At 41.7% G+C, this 24222-nt stretch overlaps 1 protein-coding gene across 17 annotated transcripts in view; it reads left to right on the top strand.

The window, feature by feature from the left end:
* The window catches only part of FOXP1 (forkhead box P1), a 623669-nt gene that overhangs the window by 367624 nt on the left and 231823 nt on the right, over window positions 1-24222 (top strand). The window contains exon 1 of one of the 17 annotated variants that reach the window (XM_037040952.1): window positions 18457-18476. The exons of the other annotated variants lie outside the window; for them this stretch is intronic. The gene's annotated coding sequence lies outside the window, so the exon portion shown is untranslated. Of the gene's footprint in view, window positions 1-18456; window positions 18477-24222 lie in introns of those variants that run through there. 17 annotated transcript variants of the gene reach the window in all.

Raw genomic sequence — 24222 nt, 5'->3', positions numbered from 1 at the left:
TCAGTTCTTTGGGTTTTAGGCCGAGAGGTGAGCGTCCTCATTCTGTTCTGACAAGGCTCTGCCCGCAGCCATTCCCGTGGGGCCTCTGCCGCTTCCCGAGGCAGCAGGATGGCGCCTGGCCTTCTGGAGCTGAGAGCCACGTGGGGAGGGTGTTCTGCAGCGGCAGGAGCAGGGATGCCTGCTCTGGGGCTGGGGTGTGCAGGTGCTGTGGCCATAAGGCCGCCTCAGAAGGGGCCTCGGTCTGGGTCAGAGCGAGGAGCGCCACAGGTCCTGAGCCCCCACGTGTCAGTGCTCCGCTGACTGACACAGCGAGCAGAGTCCTGTCTGGAGTGAACCCCATCAGCTTTCTCGAGTGGTCTGGGCTGACACTGCCAACACCCAGGGGACCCCAGAGGCACTCTTCCCACCCACAGCAAACAGGAAACATCCACTCAGCTGCCCCAACATCAGGGCCCGCTGGCTGCATCTGGCATCCTGCGTGTGCTGGTCTTACCTCAGGGTGACCAACTCAATGGGCCACGTTTGCTTATTGGCTGGTGACAGCCACTTAACTGAGAGCAGCACGTGGCCAGATGGAGAGAGAGGGACAAAGAAAAGGAGAGAGAAATTCTGAGACTGAGAGGGGCGAAGACAGAGACTAACTGAAAGAAGATAGGAAGAGAAAATTCTGAGAAATAGAGTGATAGAAGTGACTGACAGGAAGATGAACTCAAAGAGCCACAGAGGCTGGCCCTGTGAGGAGGAAAAGGATGAGGAAGAGGAGAAAGAGAACCCTGCAGAAAGAGGCCCCAGGCAGATGGGGCTGCTGAGCAGACTGAGGCCTCGAGGGCTGTGGTGAGGGGGACATTGAGGCCAAGAGGATTCCCCTTGGTCCGGGAGAGCAGCCAGACCCGGAGGGAAGGCAGAACTCTGATGTCACTGGTCCCCGTCACACATAGAACAGGCATCTGCACTTTGCCAGCTTTGACTGCAAGAAAGATCCAGAGATTGTTACCAATTCAGACCTCCTGAGACAAAGTGAGACACCTAGGTCCCTAACCAGAGTTCTTTAGGTAGTGCTAGTAAATGGGAAGATGAAAATCGATGTAATTTAGATTTCTGCTCCCCTGAGGAGTCCACACTGATGAAAAACCACCCATGTCCTTGATGTATCAAAGTACAGTTACTGGAAAAACAGAAGCAATGGCACAAAAGACCTTTCTCTCCACTTGACTTTTTAAAACTTGGAAATCATTCACGATTAATGACTTGTTTCTAGAAGTTGAAAGTTTTTTGTGAACCTGCTATCTTAACATAAACAGTGCACCAATGTTGAAGACATGGCTGTTAGTGACCAGGAGCCCCTGGGTTCGACACCTTTCCCCGTGTCCATTCCTGCTCTGGGTTGAAATCCCCCCCTGTTACGCTGTTGCTTTCCATCCATGTGACTGGGTCTCTGTTCTCCAACCTACTGTTAAAAAGGGTTTTCTCTGCAATTGATGTTTGCAAGCAAAATACCAAAATGTTAGCTAGGGGAATCCAGTGGGCAGATAATTGGAAATGAATGGTGAAAAATAGCCACTCTTATAAAGAAAAATTCTTTATAGTAAGGAATGTTTAACATAAAAACAAAATAGCAAATCTGTGTTTGTCTCAGACGGGGAACAAATCTGTAGCATTAGCAAAGGTGACTTAGCTCAGAAGCTTTTGCCTTACCCTGTAATACTTAGGAACACCAGTAGAGCTTAGAGCTCTTTATGGTAAAATGTGTTTTTTTCTGCTATTTATTTTAAGATTTATTCGTTTAACATTCTTTTATTATTCTGGATGATGTGATTTGGGAAGAGAGTATTAATTTTCTTATCAGTTCTGTTTCCTTCCCAGTTCAGAGACTCGAGCTACACCAGCACTTTATGAAGTAAGAGCCAGCAAACGGGGAGTTCATTCTGAACAGACTGAGCACTTCTGAGCTGTGACTACAGGCAAATTGGATGGACAGCTTAGCATTGATGTGGCAGATGTACTGGAATCAAATGACAAGTGACAGAGTTAGGTACCTTCACACACTGCCACCACCCAGCTTGTCCTTTTGTATCATCTAAATCTTTGAGACACAAGGTGCCTTAACTCTTTATTTCGTGCTACTTGTTCAGTCTGACGTCAGTGAATATTGTTCCTTGAGTAATGATTTTGAAAGATAGCTGGTTTTTATTATGGGTATTATAAGTAATGTATATTGTATGATTCATTTATCCACTGAACCTACTGTAGTATTCATTCATTCATTCAAGAGAAATGTACTGACTCTATAATATGCCAGGTCCTGGCAGAGCTGCACAACCCTGTAGCTGAGTATTTCTAGCTCTTACACGTATTGCCCGTATTATCATGCTACAACAGCAGTTTTTAACCCTTTTCGTCTCACGGCACATGTAAGTAATTACTAGAACTCTTGCGGCACATCAAAAAATAGATTTTTTTGACAATCTGGTTGATTCATTCATACCAGATGGCTGTTGTTGTGTTGGCTGATGTCATCTTCTTATTTGAAAATCTAAGGCAGGGGTGTCAAACTCATTTTCACCGGGGCCACATCAGCCCTGTGGTTGCCTTCAAAGGGCCGAATGTAACTTTAGGACTGTATACATGCAACTGCTCCTTAACAGTTAAGTGAGAGCTCGGTGCTGCCCCTGGGTAGCAACAAGGTGCCGGGCTGGATAAAACAAGGTGTGGGGCTGGGTCTGGCCCACAGGCCTTGTGTTTGCCACCTGTGCTCCAAGGGAAAAGAGATCAGTGCCCCTCACTGAATAGTCAGGAATTGGATGTTTTAAAACGTCTTGCGGCATAGCAGAATGCCATGGCACACCAGTTGAAAATCACTGTGTTAGACCGATGTCAAATATAAACTTGTCAAAACAAACAGTCTGGAGTGTCCTTGGTGTACACCATTAATCTGTGATTATTTTCTAATGAGCTTGAGAATTAGATGCTGGCAACTCACGGGTGTGGAGATCGTTCTGTCCCATACAGTCACTGACTGACTTACCGGAAAATGTCTACTGACTATCTACTATCTACTAGGTGTCACTCAGTGGGGGCTGGGTCCTCTCCCTTTGACTTGCTCTGATTTTAGAAGCTTGCCTGAACCTTGCTCTGTTTTTGCTATACAGTAGCCCCTGATCCATGGTTTCAGTTACTATAGTGGTCCTTGGTCCAAATAGATTAAATGGAAAATTACAGAAATAAAGAATTTGTAAGTTTTCAATTACATGCCATTCTGAATAATGTGATGAAGTCTTGCACTGTCCCCCTCCATCCTGCCAATGACATGAATTACCTTTGTCCAGCATCTCCATGGTATATATACTGCCTGCTTGTTAGTTACTTAGTAACCTTCTTGATTATCAGATTGAATATCTCAGTAGTACGTTGCTTGTGTTCAGGTCATCCTTATAGTAGCCTAATGCTAAGTCACAATGCCCACATCACTCCTCTCCTCTTGATCTCATGGTGTACACATTGTATCACCTCATATCATCACAAAAAGGATAAGTGCACTAAAGTGAGGTATTTTGAGAGCGAGACTACATAACTTTTTTACAGTATATTATTATAATTGTTCTATGTTATTATGTTATTATTGTTGACCTCTTACTGTGCCTAGTTCACAAATTAAACTTTATTATAAGTATGTATGTACAGAAAAAAACATATTATATACAGGGTTTGGTAGTACCATGGTTTCAGGCATCCACTGGGGGATTTTGGAACCTGTTCTTGGCGGATAAGGGGATGACTGTATGTGTTTTACCCAGACCTTTCAAACTGTGCATTTGATCACAGCCTTCTTGTCACTCGCATTGACTGTACTTGATCTTCTCTGTCCTGTGTCTGCTTCCCCCAGACCTAGCACAGTGTCCATGACAAGGCGTTTCAGCAGGACATTCTCTACCAGCTTGTCCTTACCCCTTCTTCCTCCGCTGCTTTGGCCTTGACAGCTCCCAGCCCCTTCTTCCACAGAGTCCACGGTTCTTTCAGACAAGCTGATGGACACAGCTGGTGGTGGTGCTCCCAACACCATGCTGCATACACCGCACTGCATTCTGGGCTCCCCAGTCCCACTAATTGGAATTTTAGATTCCTCTCATTCACTATACTGACCTTCTTAGCACTTGCTCCCTGCACTTGAACCTCTGTTATGCCTTCGTTTCATCTCACCAGGTGGTTTAATTCCTCTTTTACTGTGAATAGCGTGGTCATGTGACTTGTTAAAGATCACCTCCCATGCTTGCAAGAGGGAAGAAGTCTTCAGTTTATTGAACAGCAGCCACATTCTAGACAGTGTTAATGATTGCCCATGCTTATCCTCCACTTCCTCCCATTACTCGTCACTCCGTCCATCCATCCATCCATCCATCCATCCATTCATTCATCCATCCATCCATCCATCCATCCATCCATCCATCCATTTACTCATTCAGCAGATTTTTGCCAAATGCTGCTAAGTACCCAGTAACATTAGGTTTTATTCAAGCAATGATAGGATACACCTGATCTTTGGCCAGTGTAAAAATAAAGTACATCTGGAGTATCTAGAATAAACTCTCCCTAAAGGTAACGTTTGAACCAGGGTTCAAAGCATTTGTACGAGTTTGTTTATTAATGAATTAGTTAATTTATTTTTCATATTTTAATTTTTAAATCCTTACCTGAGAATATATTTTTTTTATTTTAGAGAGAGAGGAAGCAGGCCAGGGGTGGAGGGGGAAGAGAGAAAGACATATTGATTGGTTGCCTCCTATATGCTCCCTGGCCTGGGATCCAACCCAAAACCTAGGCATGTGCCTTAATCAGGGATCCAACCCACAGCCTTTTGGTGTATGGGACGATGCTCCAACCAACTGAGCCACCTAGCCAGGGCTGTAAGAGTTTATTGATTAAAGTAGTAAAAGGGAGCATCTAAGAGGGAGAAAACAGCAAACACAGAAAAATATGAAAGAGCAAAGTATGTTGGAGTCACAGCGGCCAGGAGAGCTGAGTTAGTGAAGGCAGACAGCAGAAGAGAAGGCTGGGAAGTTGCCCAAAGGGCCTGTTACTCCAAGCAAAGAATTTAAGAGTATCCTTTAAAAACAGGAGGGCTTTGGAGGTTGCAAGCAAGGGAGTGAATTGATCATGAGGACTTTTGTTTTGAATGATGTTTATGATGGTCACAGAAGGCACCTTAAGTACTGCAGGATAAAAATGATGAGGGATGGATGGCCTGGGGATGAGAAAAAGCAAGGGGATAAATCTGAAAGATATATAAGACTAAGAATTCCCAGGTCTTGGTAATCAACTTAGTGTCAAAGGAGATGACAGTGACCTTTTTCTGATGAGTGAAAGTAGCAGGTTTGAAGGAAAAGTGTTCAGTTCTGGACATCTTGAGTTTTAGGAAATCTAAAGGACTTTTAATGGTGGGAATGAACAATAGAGAGAAGTAATTGTTGGGGATCCAATCTAACAAACCCCGGAATGGGTGGAGTTGAAGCATATACAAGTATAGAGGTCACAGGGGAATCTTAAGCATTACCAACATTGAATGGGCAAGTAGAAGTAGTAAAAGTGTTTTAGAGAAGACAAAAGAGGTGAAGGGTTATAGAACCAGGCTGTGAAGCGGGGCAGTGGGGACATGGCCTCAGGGAAGCTTTGGGGGAAATTTTGAAAGGTAGCTGGTTTTTATTATGGGTATTGTAAGTAATGAATATTGTATGATTCATTTATCCACTGAACCTAAGGGTGGTCTTCAGTGTACAACAGGAAGGCGGCCTCTGGTCTGTTGGGCTTCACAGTGTTTCTCTGTGTCCCAGCACCACCTGCACCCACTCAGCTCAGCCTGTCTGCTGAACACGCTGTCTCCAGGCTTCTCCCACAGCCTCCCTGCCCCTAATTTGGAGAAGCGTTGGATTATAACTGGCTTCCGCGTTTAAGAACTACTCTTCTATCGTGAAGAATTGGAATCCACAGTGCAGACCGTTGCAAGTAGGCGGTAAAAGCATGGACAGCACCCCTTTTGAGATGTTAATTGAACAGGGGAAAGAGGCTGAAGGCTGGGTGCTAGGGCAGCAGAAGAGCACCCTGGAAATGACTGTGTAGGGTCAGAGTACATAGATGTATTTGTGGGCTGAAATGAAGGAGCCAGTCAGTAGAGAGGTTGAGTAGTGGTGGATCACTGGTGGAGGCGTGGGTTCAAGAGAGGAGGTAGAAGGTGAACAAGCCCTTAGTCTCAAAAGAAAAGGAGGGAAGAGCAGAAGGATGAAGATATTTGATGTCAGATGGGGGAATTCGCTTTCACCTTCCCCATCCTTTTGTCATACTCAAATTTCCTAAGCCACTTGAAACTCCCTTCTAACGCTGTGCCTCTCTCTAAGGCTGGCTGTACCCCTGACTGTAGTGTAGCGGACAGAGATTGGATGACTTTAATGTTCAAATGTTTGTCCACCCTGGTCTTCAGTGTTTTCTTCTTTAAAAAAAAACTGAGGGTTAATATATATACCCTACATGGAAATTGCAAAGACTAGACCTTAGTAAATGTCACTCTCCCCGTTTCCTCAATGTAGGAATTCACTACGGTTGGTTCTGAGGACCTTTCCCCTCCCCTCTTAATCTTACTCACTCCCTCTGAACTGCTTGACTACCCTCTAGTGCTTGCTTGCACTTCTCTCCTGAGAAATACCTCTTTCCTTCACTTGGCTGTTTTCACAAAAGCATCATTATTCTCCTGATCACCTGGGCTGGAAATCTGAGAAAACCTCATTGATGCTGCCTAGGCTCTTATAATCAGCTCCCAGGTCACTGGTTGTAGCTGCATGATATCTCTCTCACACATTCATTCATTCATCTAGGTGATAGTGAATTACTTATCAAACTGCAAGGTACCTGTTAGCTATAAACCATAAATACCTGGCTTATCATTAAGGGCTTGGAAAATTAGAATGCAATATAATGATTGCTCTGAAAGAGTTTAGTATAAAACTTGAAGAGAACCTATGGGAGAATGTCTGTCCCAGACTTGGTGGGATGGCCTATAAAAGCTTCTTAGCTTGAACTGAATTTTGAAGTTCAATAGGAATTGGCTCCTTAAAGATTCACGGCAGAGTCACAGAAGTGGGAGGAACATGTGTGTGGAGGTACAGAGACGTTGGAGTCAGTGTTTGAGTGTTGCCACAGTGTGCGTAGGGAGAGGGGAGAGGACACTGTTACAGCCGGAGAGTAAAGGGCTGTGTGCCAGCCCAGCATCGTGCAACAGAAATAAAATGAAATCCATATGAGGAATTGAGCTTCTCTATTAGCTACATTTTAAAAAGTGAAAAGAATCTACTGTCAATTATATTTCATTTAATACAGTTTATCCAAAATATCATCATTTCAGTATAGATTCAATATTAACAATTTATGAAACACCCTTTATATTACTTTCTTTCATACTAATTCTGATAAATCATCTTGATTTAGATATTAAAATTTCATTATGAATGTGCAATCTTTATTTAAATTTCATAAAATTTACCACTGAAAAAGTAGATTAGTAGATTCACATACACAGGTTTTTTAACACATACTTAAAAGGTTTTCAATAACTGCTCCGAATATCAGTTTTAAATTTAAACTAGTTTGCATTAAATTACACATATTAAAAATTCTGTTCTGCAGTCATAGCTAACCACATTTGAAATGCTAGGTAGCCTCCTGTGGCTAGTGACTGTGTTGGAAGGAGCAGGCCTTGAAGTTTGGGACTTCACATTAGAGGCCTTAGGGGGCCATTGAAAGAGTAGCCATTGAAGCTAGGGAATAGGTCACCCATGTTCCAAAGCAAGGATATGGAGAAACAGTTTTTATTAAATAAGGAATGAGAATTGGTAATATGGGAAAGCAAAGTGAAGGAGGACTATCAGATAATTCCTGATTTAGAAGTGGCCCCTTCCCTGAAAACCCCTGCTTTGGAGTTTGGGTGGAGCGAGAAGTAGGTGATCTCAGTTTGATTGAGACAAAGTTGAGCTTCATTTAGGATGTCAATGTAGAAATGTCCAGAAGGCTACAGAGGCCTGAAGTTCTGGAAAGGTATTTTGATTGAATCTGACAATGATTCAGGAGCCACTGGATACAGGCAGGCATGAAGCGAAGTCTTGGAAAGTATCGAGAGGTCGCGGGCTGCTGCTCAGAGCAGGGTCTGCTAACTACCAGATGGAGGTAGTGCTGTGTGGAAAGGGAAGTACTGTTGGAATCCAGCCATGCCTGTTTGTTCCTGTGTTGTTTAAGTTTGTTTGGTACTACAGTAGAGTTGCCACTCGGAGGAGGTGGGACAGAGACTTCTACAGAGTCCCAGCTCCCACAGAGTCAAAAGTATTCACTATCTGGCCCTTTGCAGAAAAACTGGAGCCCCGAGGGCAGAACATTAGGCAAGATGACACACTTAAGAATGGAACAAAGTTAAGCTCATTCAGAAGAAAGAGAAGGAGACACCAGCCATGGAGACAGAATGATAAAGAGCATGGAAACCTAGAGGAAATGGGAAGATTTTTTTTAAGAGAGACAATATGAATGACAGTGTCATGTGTTCTCAAGAGGTCAAATAAGATTAGGATTGAAGAAATGTCAATTGGATTTAGCAAATCCAGACACATTAGCAATTGTAATAGGAACACTTTCAGAAGAAAGGTGAGGCAGAAGCAAGCTGAGGACCTGGTGGGAGGGAGGAAAGGAGACAGTGGAGGAGTGAAGTAGCTCTCGAAATCAGCTGGCAGGAGAAGGAAGGGCTGTGGCTGAGGAAGATTGTTTTCACGTTGGCATGCCTAGCTGAGCCAGGTGAGGGAGCCCTGAGGGAACAAGCACTTAGGACGCAGGGAGGTGAGGGAGAGGCCAGCTCTGTCTCCTTCCTTCCTCTCCGCTGCCTTTGTCAGTGCTGTACTAAAGTGCCCTCATTTGTCCCCAGTCTCATTGCTTTGGTCTGACATGGGCATTTCCATCACACTTCTTTTCCTAAAAAATCCCTTGTATCCAAGACTGTCCCTGTTCCCTGCTCAGTTAACTGTCCAGTGCATCTTCATTCTCAGTTTCGACACGTCCCTTTCCTAGCACTTGTCCTTGTTTTTGCCACTAGCACATCCTCCCTCACCTGTCCCAGCCCACCCAGCCCCCCACATGATGAACCCCTTGAAACATGGCACTGCATTACTATAGCACTGCATTTGCATGTTCGCGCCCTGGCTAAGTCTTACCTAACAGACCCATCAGAGGTGCTCAATTCAGTAGTATTTATGAAGTAGAAATGCAAGCAAAAATCGCAGGTCATTAAAATTTTAAGGCACATTATAAATTTATTATTAAACAAGAAATAGGATTCATTGCTTTGATCTCATAACAGTACAAATTTGCATAGAACAGTTTTCTTAACCATGACACTTGGCATGGGGAACTGGATGATTTTTGTTGTGGGGCCTGTATTGTGGGAGTGTTAGTAGCATCCATGGCTCCCCACTAGCACCCCTTTCTCTGAGTTGTGACAACCAAAAATGTCTCCAGACACTGCCAAATGTGCCTGGGGGCATCATTTTCTCCCATGCTTTGCATTCTTAATAGTTAGATCCAAGGGAAATTATGCTAAGTATGTATCTTATTCCAGGCAGTAATAAATGGCAACCACCCACTTTTGACCACTAACCAAGCTGCTAGTGACTCTGTCCCCTTCCACCTAACAATACTTCAATTTATAAAAAACAAAGTGTATGTTCCAGTGTGTGAGCCCATGGTTGTATCACTTGGCTAGTGCATGTGGAGACTGAGGTCTTAATACAAACTGTGTTTCACGTAACCCTTCCATTTCAGCTTCTCTGCCCGTTCCAAATCAACTACTCTATTTTTTTTTTTTTTTGTCAGGGACATTCTGACACAAGTGAGGTTAGAATTCTCCCATCACAAGTATCCACCTGTTGGAAGGAAGCCCATTTTTTTGGAAAAGAACCAAAAACTTGTATAACCATGGAAAGCTTTTATGTCATTTTTTAAAATTTAAAATACACAAATTCATGGACGATGAGCACAGAGAAATCATTGTATAAATTGGAGGGGTGCTTTACAGGAACAGTGACTACACCACTTGTAACGTTAGGAAAGCTTCACATTTACTGTGGTAGACCCAGCCACTCTGCTTCCGGAGTGGGCATCCTCAGTGTTGGGGACTTGGCCAGAAGCCCTCTGATTCCTGTTCAGTCCAGTTTTCCTCCCCCCAAGCCCCCACCGTATAGACATGTGGTAAGGACACTAATAATTAACCACTGTGTCCACAATACGAGGTACAGGTTGCTAATCCTATCTGCAATTATTAGCATGTACTTTCTTGACTTCAATAAACTGAATATATAAAGGAGAAATGCCACCGAAAAGCCAACTGAAGATTTTCTTTAAGTACCCTGGCTTTAAAATGATAATCAAAGGCTGCTTAGAACAAGGCGGATGTGCACTGTTACCCTGTGCTGCAGCTACAGCTTTTAACTACAACTTGGTAAACAGGAGCTAATTCTTAACAATCACCCAGAAAGTTAATGTTGTCCTCTAAGCTGTCGTTAGAAGAAATGTTGACTTTATTGATGTTATAGTATTCCTCCTATATCCAGGAGGAAGCAGAAAAACATTTTTAAAAAGTAATTTAACTGAGAACACAGTCCTTATCTTATGATGAGGAGAGAATATTTTGCACTTGGGAATTTTTTAATAGCTTCCCAAAGATCTGGGTTTATGGGCTACTAATAATTGCTGTGATTTATTGAGTACCTACTACATACAAGGCACTTTGCATATATTAGCTTTGTGTGTTCTCAGAGCACTGTGAATCTTTCATAGTAGCACTTATCACAGGTATAATCTCCACTTACGTATATGACTAATTGGTTAATATGTGTCTTCTCAATTCAACAGCCACCTCCATGGAGATGGATTTGTATCAATTTTTGTTCCCCATTGTTGCCCCAAACTTAATACATAATCTGAAACATATTAGGTACATATTAGAGGGATGAGTGAACTCATATGCAGAGTAATATAATTTTAAACATAAGGAAATGGAAAGAGTGGTCGGGTGGCTTATTGGAAACTTATAAATTGGCAGAGTGGGAATCCAATTGAAGGAAGTCTGGTATAATGGCTGCTCCCTTTCCACCACACTGCCTTCTCAGACTGTAAATAGATTACCTGGGGGATCTTATTAAATGTAGGTTCTTACTCAGGAGGTCTGAGATGGGCCTCAGAATTCGCATTTTTAAAGTTTCCAGAACCGCCCCCCCCCCCGTGCCCCTCCCCATAAAACCATGCTTGGTGTAGCTGACATCTACACCACAAGCGCAGTGCAAAAGTGCTAACTGCCTTGTCTTTCGGAGGTATACGTGGTTCTGTTTGAAAGGCCCCTGCCCTGAGATAGAGTCGTTGCACCAGTACTGTCTCCGAGAGGCAAGTGCAAGGAGGATCTGCTCTTGGATCAAGACCTGGCCCCTCCATCAGTTGGTTATCCAGGGGCTGTGATCTTTGTTGAGTCTTAACTCATGTATTAATAATGTTAAATGGACCCTGTTGCCTCCATTATATCTCACTCGTACTGGTCCAGGTGTTATTTCTGCTCTAAAGATGTCCAGTACCCTCATCCCTCACAATTACCCTGGAAATGCCAAGGAGTAGCAACACCCTTTCAAAAGTTTCTTTGGATGTTTAGTTGATGAATGAGTCCTGTTGAGAATCTAGTCATCAGACACGAGGTGGTCCCACCATCAACTCTGTTGCTGTCCAATAGCATGGATACCCAGTGTGTGATGGGGGGAGGCCGCCATCACCTGTCCTGCTATTGGTGCCCAGTCTGCCTTTTCTGGGCACTTCAAGCTCTAGCCCTCTTCCTGGCATGTCTGTGACAGTCTCTTCCTAAATACTCCCCCTGGCTCAGCATTTCTTCCTAGCTTTAGAGAAAGAAGTAAAGAAGTTAGCATATTTATTAGGCAGATATTGGCAGGGGACAGGTCCAAGGTCTAGGAACTTGACCTTGGTCAAGTTCGATCGGTTGACCCCATACAGGGAAGCATATCTCTGTGAGAAGAGGCCCTTCCGTTAGAGCTGTAATAACTTATCCCTGAAAAGCCTGAGGCCCAGCCCCACCTGTACTTTGTCACCAACCTGCTGACTGTAAGATGGTATCTGGGTTTTTGACTTTGGGCCTACTGATTCTCATTTTTCTTAGCCATTCATATCAGATCTGGGCATCATCTTTATGCCTAATGGGGGCTTATTCTTCATCATGTGACATGATGTCTCCATTTTTACACATATGCAAGATTGGAAGATGAGTGTATGTTGTGTTTTAATTGTGTAATAGTAAAAATTGAAGTGGCACTTTTAAAAAGGTTTATTTTAGCTCTGTATTTTGAAAAACTTCCTTCTTTATAGCACTCAGATGTACTAAATGGTCATGAGGGTGGTTTAATGAAATGAGGACTTATAAAGTAAGGGTATCATTATACAGTATTATTGAAATCATACTGAAAGTAAATTGGCAGATTCCTGTAGTTAGTCCTGAAGTCACTTATTGAAGAACTTGCTTTAGGTCCCCTCACCTGTGCAGAGGAGACACAGGAATTGTAGATGATGAGTGAGGAATATACTACCAATAGAACTAAAGCACAAGATATGTTCTGAGATCTTTTGCCCTGTTACATTAGATTTTCCCCTTTCATATTTATATTTTATTTGTTTGGTACTGTTACATTGATTTTAATCTATGTGAACTATATGCCTCTGCCTTTAGATTAATAAGCTTCCCAAAGGTTGTAATTAATGTATACAGAAGTGGGAAGCCTCAACTAAAAAAGACAGGTTACATCTCATTTTACGTGTATAAATTATTCCCATCTTATAATACACATATATGTATAAAATCCCCATTTTGTAGTACCTTAGCATCACGGTCATTGTTCCCACTAAAAAATACTGTGTTTTGTGAAATGATACAATCTTTGAGGCATTTCCATTATGTAGACACCATGTCTTTAAATTATAGCAATTTCTTAAGGTTTTAAGGCAAAATGAGCTCTTAGAAGTGTGATTAATAGCAGGGAGAGAGGCTAATGCTAGGTCATCAGTGACACTCCATTACAAAAAAGGTTGGACTAATAAAAGCATCTATTTTTGAATGATATGCTATAGTTTTTAATCATATAATAGTTACTTGGTACTGAATAAACTCTGAACTTGTGTTGCAGAAAGGATGGTGTGAGAAAGGTCAGGCCCAGGAGGGAGGCTCATGTTGAAGCTGCCAGTTTGATTTTTAAGTTGTCTTTTGTCAGGATAATACCCATGATTTAGGAGCTCCACCAGTGTGGGGCAGGAGTAGAGAGTCTGGAAAGTTGGTTATTTATCTCTCTAGGAGCCTACTGTGTGCACAGTTGGCTCTTTATAAGTGCTTTCTGCATTACATTGTTTGGAATATCTTGCTTAGGAGCCAAGATAGACACTCTACATGGGTCTCTGAAGTCTCTTCCAGCTCCGTTCCCAGTACATGTGCTTGTACAACTCACTGGTATGTCAGAAGAGGATTTTTCGATGGTTCATAAATCATTCACCAATTCTCATTATTGTGATTTGATGTTGAAGCAATTCCATTTTCAGTCTGTTTTAATCCTTCTGATAAAGCAAAGGAGAAAGTGTCCATTTGGTACTAGTGTGTCTTTAATCTCTGTCTTCCAGTTGTAAGCTCATTATTTAACAAAGAGAGAACATGGCTCCCTACTCAGGGCCTTTCTGGGCAGCAGGATCTGGCTAGAATTTAATAACATGGGTTAGGTTGTATTACATTTATTATAAAGGTGTTCTCTTCTATAAGGGAATGCACACTGACTTGCCACGTGACAAAGTAATATAAAGTTTCCTTTGAAATAGATTTATGTGTGTCAAAAGTGAAAAATTTTAAAAAATTATGTTGGTGGATGGAGATGGCAAAAATTATGAAGCTGGAAAGAGAAGTGGAAGTTTGAGGCTTGGAAACTGGCTCAAGTGCCCCCTCAAATGGCATGCCTACTCTGAGTCTAGGACTTTAAGATTTTCAGTCCAGAAAAGAGTTGCGGAAAGAATAAAGCAGTGCTCTCCCATCTTGCATCTCCCCAGAGCCTCTTTGGGACTTGTGCAGTTTTGAAAATCATTTACCAAACAAGATATAAAAGATTCTTAATAAATGGACAATCTCTTCTCTTCCATTTATTTTACTATAATGTGTTTAGATTTAAAAATTTGGGGACTGTGGGGAACAAAATAAGTAAACAGCACATGAGATAAAACTAAAGGTATGTGAGGACAAGTTTACCACCAGAATGGCAGAAAAGACTTCTTTGTTTGCTCATTTGCTCTTTATCCTACTCGTGGTGGGGAATCAGTAGAATTATCTTGGCATACAAAGGAGTCCCATTTGGGCAGTGATTATATGCCTAGATTTGGTTTGGCTTTAAAAACTCAACTATCGGCCTTTATTAAGAGAAATGGTTACAACTCTTCAGAGTGCCATTTAGAATTGTAAACCCTGTTTATGGTCTTCTATTGATAGTCTTGTTCATCCAGGCTTTAGGAAAATAAAATAAAAATAATAGGAGGACTCCTGGTGAATATTGTAAATGCAGGTAGTTGGGTAATCAGCATTTTCCAGTGAAAATGGGGAATGGGGTTGACCGGACATAGCATTCATTTTGCTTTCGCTTAACTGTTTTTCTCTCTTGAGTTTCACTGGGACATTGGATAAGATACTTCCCTTCTCTTGGTCTACTACTAGTCATCCTTCCCATGCACAGAGTAGTGAGCATGAAATCTGAGAATGTTCGGATCCCAAAGTGTTTGAGGAGGCGTCTCTATGTTTAGTTATTTCAGCTGCCACACTTGGCATCATCACTTGGAGGTGAGCAAGGCTAGGCTTCTGCTTTAGGGCAGTGGGAGAGAGGTCAAGGCCCATCGTTTCTAGGACAGAAAAGGGAGAGGTCTCCGTGTCCCTTCTCTGGGTCCATAAAGTAAAGACAGACCCACCAGCCAGAAAAAATTCTTTCTACGAAGGCACTAAATGCCCTGTAGGAATTTCTTCTTCAGACATTGTTGAGGCTTTGGGGCTGTGTTGATTTGGGGAAAGGATAATCTTAGCAGAGAGCCACTTGGAAAACAAACCACAGCACAACAAAACAAAAACAAAAGAAAAAAAACCCACTGTCCTTACTTTGTGACTTCAGGATTGCAGAACAAAGATTAGATCGCTGGGGCAGGAAGTGGAGTAAGAACAGCTAGAGAAGGTTAAGGAGATCATAGTGGAACTGTCAGGGGAGGGGAGGGGGGCCAGGGGAAAGTGGGCCGACCAGGACAATTTTGAAGATTTTATTTATTTATTTTTTAGAGGGGGTGCGGAAGGAGAAAGAGAGGGAGAGAAACATTAATCAGTTGTCTTTTGTATGCACCCCCACAGGGACAAAGCCAGCAACCCAGGCATGCACCTTGACTGGGAATAGAACTGGTGAACTTTTGCTTTGAGGGAAGTTGGCCAACCAACTGAGCCACACCAATCAGGGCAAATTTTGTGGTTTTTTACGCAGAGATGGAAATTCTAATGATCTGATTATTGCTGATGTGATTGTCAGTATCTTCTTAGGTATACCTTTATTTGTTTTAATTTCATTTTCCAATTTTGCTTTGGATATCCAGCAGTGTTTTGCTGTGCTTTGCACTGACATAGGGCAGAATTTTAGAAAATGGATTCACTGATTATTGGTATAAAATACAGATTACCAAATATAAATTACCAAACTATTTTTCAAGTTACGTTTTGCTTATGAAATTTTAAGTAATGGCCCTGGCCTCTGTGGATCATTGGTTGGAATGTCCTCCCATAACAGAAAGGTCATGGTTCTGGTCCAGTTGAGGCATATACCTAGGCTGTGGATTAACACCCAGTCTGGTGTGGGCGACTTCTAGTCCAGATGCGTATGACCCCTGCCACGACCCACTCCCTGCACTGTCCCAGCGCAGATCCCCGGTCCGGGGGTGTACAGAGGCAACCCCATGCTGCTCTCACATCAGTGTTTCTCTCTCTCCCTTACTCTCTCTCTCTAAAAAAGCAAATGAAAATGTCCTCGGGTAAGGATGAAGAAGATTTTAAGTAATAGACAACTGTTATTCACACATGTGAAAATTAAGTAGTTTAATAATGCCAAAGTGTCTGTAAAATAGATTCAAACAACACTTTAATTGCAGATTGTATGAGGTCTGTCCAGAAAGTATCTAGCCTCGTACTATGAAAAATAGAGGCATTTATTAAGAAGATACAAGATACAAGAAACATTGTACACAGGACAGTGACACCTCTGTCCCCTTTAAAGTAGGCACGTTGGGACCTCACACAGTTCTCCCAGTCACCATCAGCTGCTGTCATATTTCCTGACTCTCATCAACAATCTGAAATCTCTCACCTTTCAGTGGTGATTTTAGTTTCGTGAAAAGCCAGAGTCACAGGACATCAAATCTGGGCTGTTGAGGGGCTGAGTCACCGCAGTGATTGGATGTTTTGCCAAAAAATTCTGCACAAGATCTGCTGCATGAGGGGGCACGTTGTCAGGATGAAACTGCCAACCACCACTTGCCCATAGCTGCAGCCTTCTGAAACATCTGAATAGTTTCTGCAGGGGAAGCTTCAAGTTTAATGCAAAATTTAATGCAGATTTGTTGCTCTACTTGCTTAGTCATTTTGAGTGTGATGGCCACACAGCACACGTGATCACTCATTGGTGTCTACTGCCCCCACTCATGGCGAGTACAGTGAAGTTGTCATTGTTCACCCATGCGCATTCCAGTCAGCCTGCTCTCCTTGGCTGCCAGGTTACATCAGTGTTGCACGAACCTCTCTCATTATGTTAACAGGGGCTGCAATTTTTCCAGACAGACCTTGTATACCTAAATATAGTGTCTCTGATAAGGTATGATAACTTTCTTATACAGTAACCCATTTTACATATTAGTACACAGGAAGCAAAATTTTGAAAATACAACATTTTTTTATAACACTTGCATTAGTGGACACATTGAACTTGTTTTTTACTATTGACTTTGAAAACTTAAGATTTCTTTGATAAGCTGACAAATGAACTCCTGAGTGCATATATGTAACATCAGCTGATTAATTTCCTATGTAATCTCTTTAAGGGCAAAAATTATAACCTGACACAGTTCAATTTTTGCAGTGTGGTTGAGAATGCTGCAAATATATTTGTTTGTGAACTCAGTACGCATAAAGGTATCTTGGGGAGAAAGGAAGATCAAGGATTTCCTTCTAGATAAAACATTCAAGGTTTGAAGCATGTGTGACCCATAAATTTCATTGATAAAGGATGAGCCTAGGAAATGAATGCATAGTTACTCAAGCATGAAAACATTACAGTCTTTTAAAGCTGTTACCAAATTTAACCTTTAGTAGTTTAAACCATGTGTATGTTTTATTTTTATCTACAAACAAGCCAGGTATAGACTGAGCTCATTTGGGGGTGACTTCTTATTTCTTATAGGGGCCATGGTTTTTATATTTCTAAGTAATGTCATCAGTGAAGAGTTAATCGGATTTCAGTGATTTGCTCTGGCTTCTATGATGATGAGTAATGTGAGGTTGGTAACAGCAAATTGTTGTTTATAAGCAAACCTGGCATTGTGCAAATAAGCAGGCTTGGTCTCCAACTGGTCTGATTTCATGGTGGTCAGCAGCTGATCTATGTAACACACAACCTTTCTGCCTCTAAATGTCAGAAGAATGACTGTTTGTTTATCTTGCTTTCTTTGCAGCTGTTTACCCTGTAATGCATTTACCTCGACCTTGATTCCTAAAGAGTGGCTCCTTTCTCCTGCCAGTTCTGTTTACATTAGTCCTGCCCCTGGTGTCACCTATGAAATCTGTTGATTATTCCACCTGGTTAATGTTAAATTACTCTTGTAAGATGATGTGTTTGTTCATAAACATAAATGCCCGGGCCTCTTGTTTACTGTACCCATGGCAGCAATCCTTATTAAACAAATACTGCTTTGTTTGCGGGTGTGAGCAGCAGTTTATCCTGCAAGGTCTGTTTAAAAAACACACAGGGAAAAAAAAACTTATGCTAGAATTTTGATAAAGAAAGAAAAAGGGGAACTTGTCCCTGGAATGTGGTTGAAACAGACTTAGGTTTGCTTTTCTTATCTTTTGCTTGGATGAAGGGGCTGAGAGATTAGCAAGTTGTTTGGTTTTTCTAAGAGATTTCCTTAGTGTAATGATATCTATGCAGTTGTTTGCTTTTTTCAGAAGGGAGAGAGCTCTCCTGAAAGGCGACTAGCTCAGTAATAGAACCTCAGATGGCTAGAAAACTCTTTGTGGAGCAAACAAGGATTCAGGAGGTATAGGAGAAAAAGTCTAGTGCTATGAACAAGGCAATCGCCTTTGACAGGTACAGTCCTTGGGTTTTGTGTTGTGTATGCATTTTGTGTTGTGTGGGCTTCATGTGATTCTCTGTGGTGCATGTACTTTGTCAAGTTTAAAAAGGGGAGTGTCACATTTGGTTTGATGTGTTCTGAATAAATCCCGTCATGTGTAAATGGAGACATCTTAACTGGAAGGAAACCAAATAATTGATACACATTATATATATTTTAAAAGCTACTGTTTTTATTCATACCTGTTGCTTTTGCTTATCTCATTTTACGTGAGTTTTTGTGTTAATTGTTTCTAGTGAAGTAGAGCAGAAAACTTGTCTGTATTCAGCTCTGTGTGTGACTCTTGTCCTTTGGACACTGGGTGCCACATTGTATAAGACAGGCCTGTCCTTGGTCATGTTTTGCAAGTGGAAGAGAAAACTCAACCCACATCCTCTTTGTTTTTCTGATTATTGTTTGTTGCTGTTTCTCAATTTTAAGGGTGTGCTAGCATTTGCTACAAATTACAAGGATACAGCAGAGACTGGTGTGTCAGTTGGAGGGTGAAGGTTGGGGGAATCATGGCCTTCAACAAAGTGTGGCCATTTTTAATATCAGAAAAAGCCTGCTAATCTATCTGTAAGAGCAACTTTTGGGGGAATACATATATGCGTATTGGAGCTTTTGGAGGATAAAATTAAATAATTGTTCCTTTCACACAACAGAGAAATGCAGGCAACAGACTTGTGATGGCCTGCATTCACTCAGCTGCCATGATACTGTGAATATATTGTTCACTTTGGCCAGTGGAGCGGTTAGGGGCTGGTGGCAAAGTGGAAGAGACATGAAGTGTGTCATCAAGCATGTCAGTCATTAAATGATGATGAGAACCTAGCTCCATGTATGTAAATTATATAAATTATGAAAATGAAAGATTATATATTCTGAACTGGTTGTTGGTCAGTTTATTCCACCAAGCTATTTGTGAGAGTTTAGCTGTTGGAATGTTCAAATGGTTAAAGTTCAGCAGGCTTTGTTAATTCTCAAACTTAAAATTCATTTTGTTCCGTAAAAATGCGTTTTAATTAAACGCCCCGGAACACCTGGCCCTGTCCCACCCTTAGCTTCAGAGGCTTCCTTATGGCAAAGCAAACAGTCTTGGACTGGATCTAAAGGCTCCTTTTTGGTGGCTGTTTAATTATTTGAGCTTCTCTAGGTTAATACGCCAGGGAGTAGGTATGCATTCTCCTTTGTACTTCTGTTTCCTAGAGCAGCTTCTTTCTAACTTTCATAGTTTGCACACAGCTGCTGTGATTAGAGCACTTAAACTTTTGTCTTCTGGGAGAGGAGGAAAACAAGGCCAACAGGAGGTGAAATTCTGAAAATATAATTTAGACATCTGTAACTTTTATGAGGTTGGGGTGCTTGTTACCTGCACTCATTGATGTCTTATAAAGATTTTCATGTCCAGGAAAGTTTGATTCAGACAGGTTGTGAGAGTGGGACGTCCACGGTTTCCCTGAGCAGTGGTTCCGCCTGGGTCCTGGAATTTCAAAAGTGCCTTTCCTTGGAAATGTCCTCTCTTGTCTTCACATCAGAAGTCTGATGAGGGAAGGGAGCCATCTCTTTGTGAGGATTGTTATTTGTTACCACCCTATTCCTCTAATTCTATTCTCAGTCATGAGCTACAGAGAAAATTAAACATGCTATTCTTCATCATTTTTAGTCCATCTTAATTATTCTTGTGTATATTAAGTGTTTACCATGGGTTATGATGGAGGTTTTCATTGGTGAATTATCTTTAAATTTTCCATGACTAGGACAGTCTTACTTCTATTGAGACTTAAAATGATTTAATGGCTTGCTATATTTTCTGAGTTTCAAAACTCCAGAACAGCTAGTCATTCCAAAGAAGTACAGGAAATAATGTATTTTAAAAGTAGAGACATAAAGTGGTGGCTTGCACAAGCCCCTTGACCTCATGTGATTGAGAGGTTAGATTTGGATTTTTCTCTCATTTAATCATTTAGTTAAGCATTCAGCAACTTGTGTATTAAATTCCTCTTATGTGCAAGGTGTGCCTGAAAGTAAAGTGTGAGATAAAAGATTTTTTAAAAAATTCTTATTAAAGAAATGAAGGTGGGGAAGGAATCATTTTAATCTGAATGTTTCTCTTATTTAATTGATAAATACTAAGTACTAATGGTGTAATTGATAAGTACAAACTAGTTCCTATTTCTTCTTCCTCTTCTTTGAACTGTAAAGATGGGAGAGCAACCATATTACATCATTAACAATAAACATAATTTTCTTCCCAAACATCCCATCAACTGAGGCCTCCTTGTTTCACTGAGTCCCATATCTGAGGTCTTCCCCCATGGCTCTCTGAGGTGCACCCAGGCCTGTTGCCTGGGCTGAGTTCTTTCCAGGCCTAGCCAGTGGTTCCTGTGTTCTTGAAAGCAGGAGAGATGAGCAGCTCCTTTAGGAGGCATCTGCCGGAGCTTTCCAGGAGGAGGAGGAGGAGTGTGCTCCTACCACTGATGTGTTTTCCACCCCTGAGATGTGCAGCCCATTACCTCCATGATATTCTCAACATCTCCTAAGTTCTGGGAAGATTCTAGCCTTGCCCTGACTTCCTATATGGCTAAAAAGGAGGCCACTGTTTTTTTAACATGTTTTGACAATTCCATTGCTTCTGAACTTTCTCTTCCTAAATGCTAAATGAAATTCCAGATTTTTTAAGATGGATCTAGACATCTACAGTGCATGATAAACTTGATAATACATAAATCATTTTTAACAACAGGTAATATGCATAATTTATGGGGTTACAGTGCTATCTTTTGGATATTTATGATGGATAATGCTCAGTTTTGCCCTCATATTACTGCTTTAAATTATACCACAAGAAAATTAATGAGAAAGTAGATTTATGGGTTTCATTTGTTTGTCAATTCGGAAATTAATTGGGTGTTAATTTTAGCCGTCCCTCATCAAACCAGGACTTCAGTATGTGTGCAGTACTTTGCATTCATTGTAGCTTACCTCCATTTACTGTGGGTCACTAGCTTTGCATACATTAAAATAGCCCTCCGGCTCATTCCCTTGATTACTTTTTGAGCTGCCATGCATTAGAATATTTACGCCTTTCTGTTATAATTATGAAAATTTGATTTTTGAAGATGATGCCTTCATAACACATATAGCACACTGAGCTGACTCTTCGTCCTAAACTTGGCTCTTGGATGGTCTTTCCATGAAATCGGGCCCCTACCCATGGGGGCAGCAAATAGACAGACGGTGGTGTCTGAAGGGTTCATTCACAACTTGTGGAAGTGATCTCAGATGAGAAAATAATCAGCTGTTCTTGCTTTGCTTTTCTTGTTGTGTTCCCCCTTCCCTCTTTTTCTTTAAGAGTATGCTCTGAAACCCCCAGCTGTAGACAGTGATTCAGCATCGTGGGTCCAGTGTACCCCACTCCATCCTGCGCTTTTCTCACCTGCTTCCCTAACCCCAGAGTTTCACTTGGGATCCTCCTACCAGCAGCCCTGGGTCTTCCCCTGGGAACGGTGAACAGCTGAAAAGCATCTGCCACACACTAGGCACTGTGAGTCTGTGAGTCTCCACTGCTGTAGCACTGCATTGAGAAGTCTTCCTTTCATCTGAGTGCTTTCTGTTTGCTCCAGTCCCTGTCCATGTTTTGAACAGAAGTGATACCCAGTACCCCGCTAAGAGTGGAGCTGGTTTAATGACCCATGCTACCTACCCTGCTGTTTGCCTGAAATGGGGATGGGTGTGGGGGATCTCCTTAGCTGCACCTTGCTCCTTAAAATTCTGTTGAGCCCTGGCTGGTGTGGCTCCATGGATTAAGCACCAGCCTGGGAACCAAAGGGTTGTGGCTCAATTCCCAATCATGGTACACGCCTGAGTTGCAGACAAGGTCCCCAGTATGGGGCACGCAAGAGGCCCATACTCTCCCTTTCTTTCTCCCTCTCTTCCCCTCTGTTTAAAAATAAATGAATAAAATCTTTTTAAAAATTATAAAAACAAAACTTCATGGAGAGTATTGAGTTGCCAGGTGAATGAACATTTTACCTAAATAAAGGGAACCAGTTCATTTACCTGATGAGACCCAGAAGTAAATGTATGCTTTATATCTTAATACAGACAAATTTTTCTTCTTATTTTCTAACCAGCATGAACATAATCATAAGGATTTTGAAACTTCATGATGCAACATGAGTAATTTAAAGAGCACTTCTTTTAGAACTAGAGCTAGCCCAGCTCCCACCCTCATTCTTGTCCAGTCTATAAATTCTGCATGCAGTATAACTGATGATGAAGAGCCACATGTTCAACGTTTCTAAAATACAGAAATTCACATAGTCTCTCTATTCTTAGAGTTATCTCTTCTTCCCTCCTTCCCTTCCCTGCTCCCCCACCTCCCCTCCCTTTCCCCTGCCTCCTTTCCATCGCATTCCTGCCCCTCTCTTCTCCCTCCCTCCCTTTTTGCCCTTCCCTGCTTTCTTTCCTTGTTTTCTCCCCAAGAGCTTCTGTTATCTCTCCAAAATTGCATGCCATTTTCTTTCTTTCCTTGCACATGGATGAACAATGAAAAAAAGATTTTTCCTTTTCAATGGGGTAGGGGTACCAAGTAACCACTCTAACCATTTTCCTAAAAGTGATTTTGCTGTTAACTTCTCTTTTCCCCACAGAAGTGGAAATATACTTTACAAAAGTATGTTTAGTTTAATTTACGCATCCTTTCGTGCACAGACCAAGTTCTTTAAGGGCATTTATTCTGCTTCATATAAATAATTGATCAGCCAAGTTAATTTACTTCTGCCTGACTTGGTCAACCTTAATTAACTGCCCTGGAATCAAGACTGAACTTTCTGTTAGCTTAAAATGCTTCACAAGCATGATAACAAGGGCTTTATTTTCCCTAAAATTTCATCATCAACACTGTAACCAAGGAAATAGTCTTGATAATAAAGCATTGCTTTAATTTACTATAAATATATTGGCCTGGACATTATGAATTTTCCAGAATTCTCCCAAAGAGTGGCTCTGTTGGCAGTGACAATAAACAAGCATGCTAAATTCAGTTCTTATCCTTTTCTATAAGTTCCTCCAGCACAAACATCCATCTTCTGAAACCGGAAGCTCTGTAATGTTTCCAAGCAAGATGAGAAGCAGGCCATTTGGGCTTCCTAAGCTTTCTGACATCCCTGCAGTTGTAGCATCAGCCTTTGTAGGGTGGTCACATATGATCCATTCAGTAGAAATACAATAAAGCATTTTTATTGAGTGGATCCTCCATGATGTAAACAGGCCAACCTCACTCTGAGAAGCCATATAGGAAGCCAGTGGAAGGTTTGGCTTAGTTTCTGGAGAAAGGACTTGTTATTGAGTCGGTGATGGCCATGCCCTCCAGGTGCTGTGTCTTCATATTTAGGCCCTTTGGGTGATTATGCATCCTTCTTGTTCTCTGTTTGATGTGGAGCCAAGTGGTTCACTGAGGATGTGATAAAAAACTGAGTGCCAAGGACAAGCTCCCTCTAAGAGATGGTGCAGTGTTCCAGGTTAGAGAATGCAGATGCCTCTCATACACATTGACTTGCTTTCAGATGATGCTAAAATTGTAAAACTTAATAGAAAAGGCCCCATACAGCTGTTTGCTAGAGAATGCTGACACTTCACCTTTGCCTTTTAAATGCTTTTCTTTGTCTACCTGTCACCCTCAGTATTGTCTTTTTTGGAATTAATTTGTTTTCTTTT

This window comes from Sturnira hondurensis, unplaced genomic scaffold (assembly GCF_014824575.4).
Source record: "Sturnira hondurensis isolate 20B ecotype Veracruz unplaced genomic scaffold, ASM1482457v3 Scaffold0002840, whole genome shotgun sequence".
NCBI classification, from domain to species: Eukaryota; Metazoa; Chordata; class Mammalia; order Chiroptera; family Phyllostomidae; genus Sturnira; species Sturnira hondurensis.
Note: the sequence above shows the minus strand (reverse complement) of the source record. Positions and strands in the feature narration are given on the sequence as shown.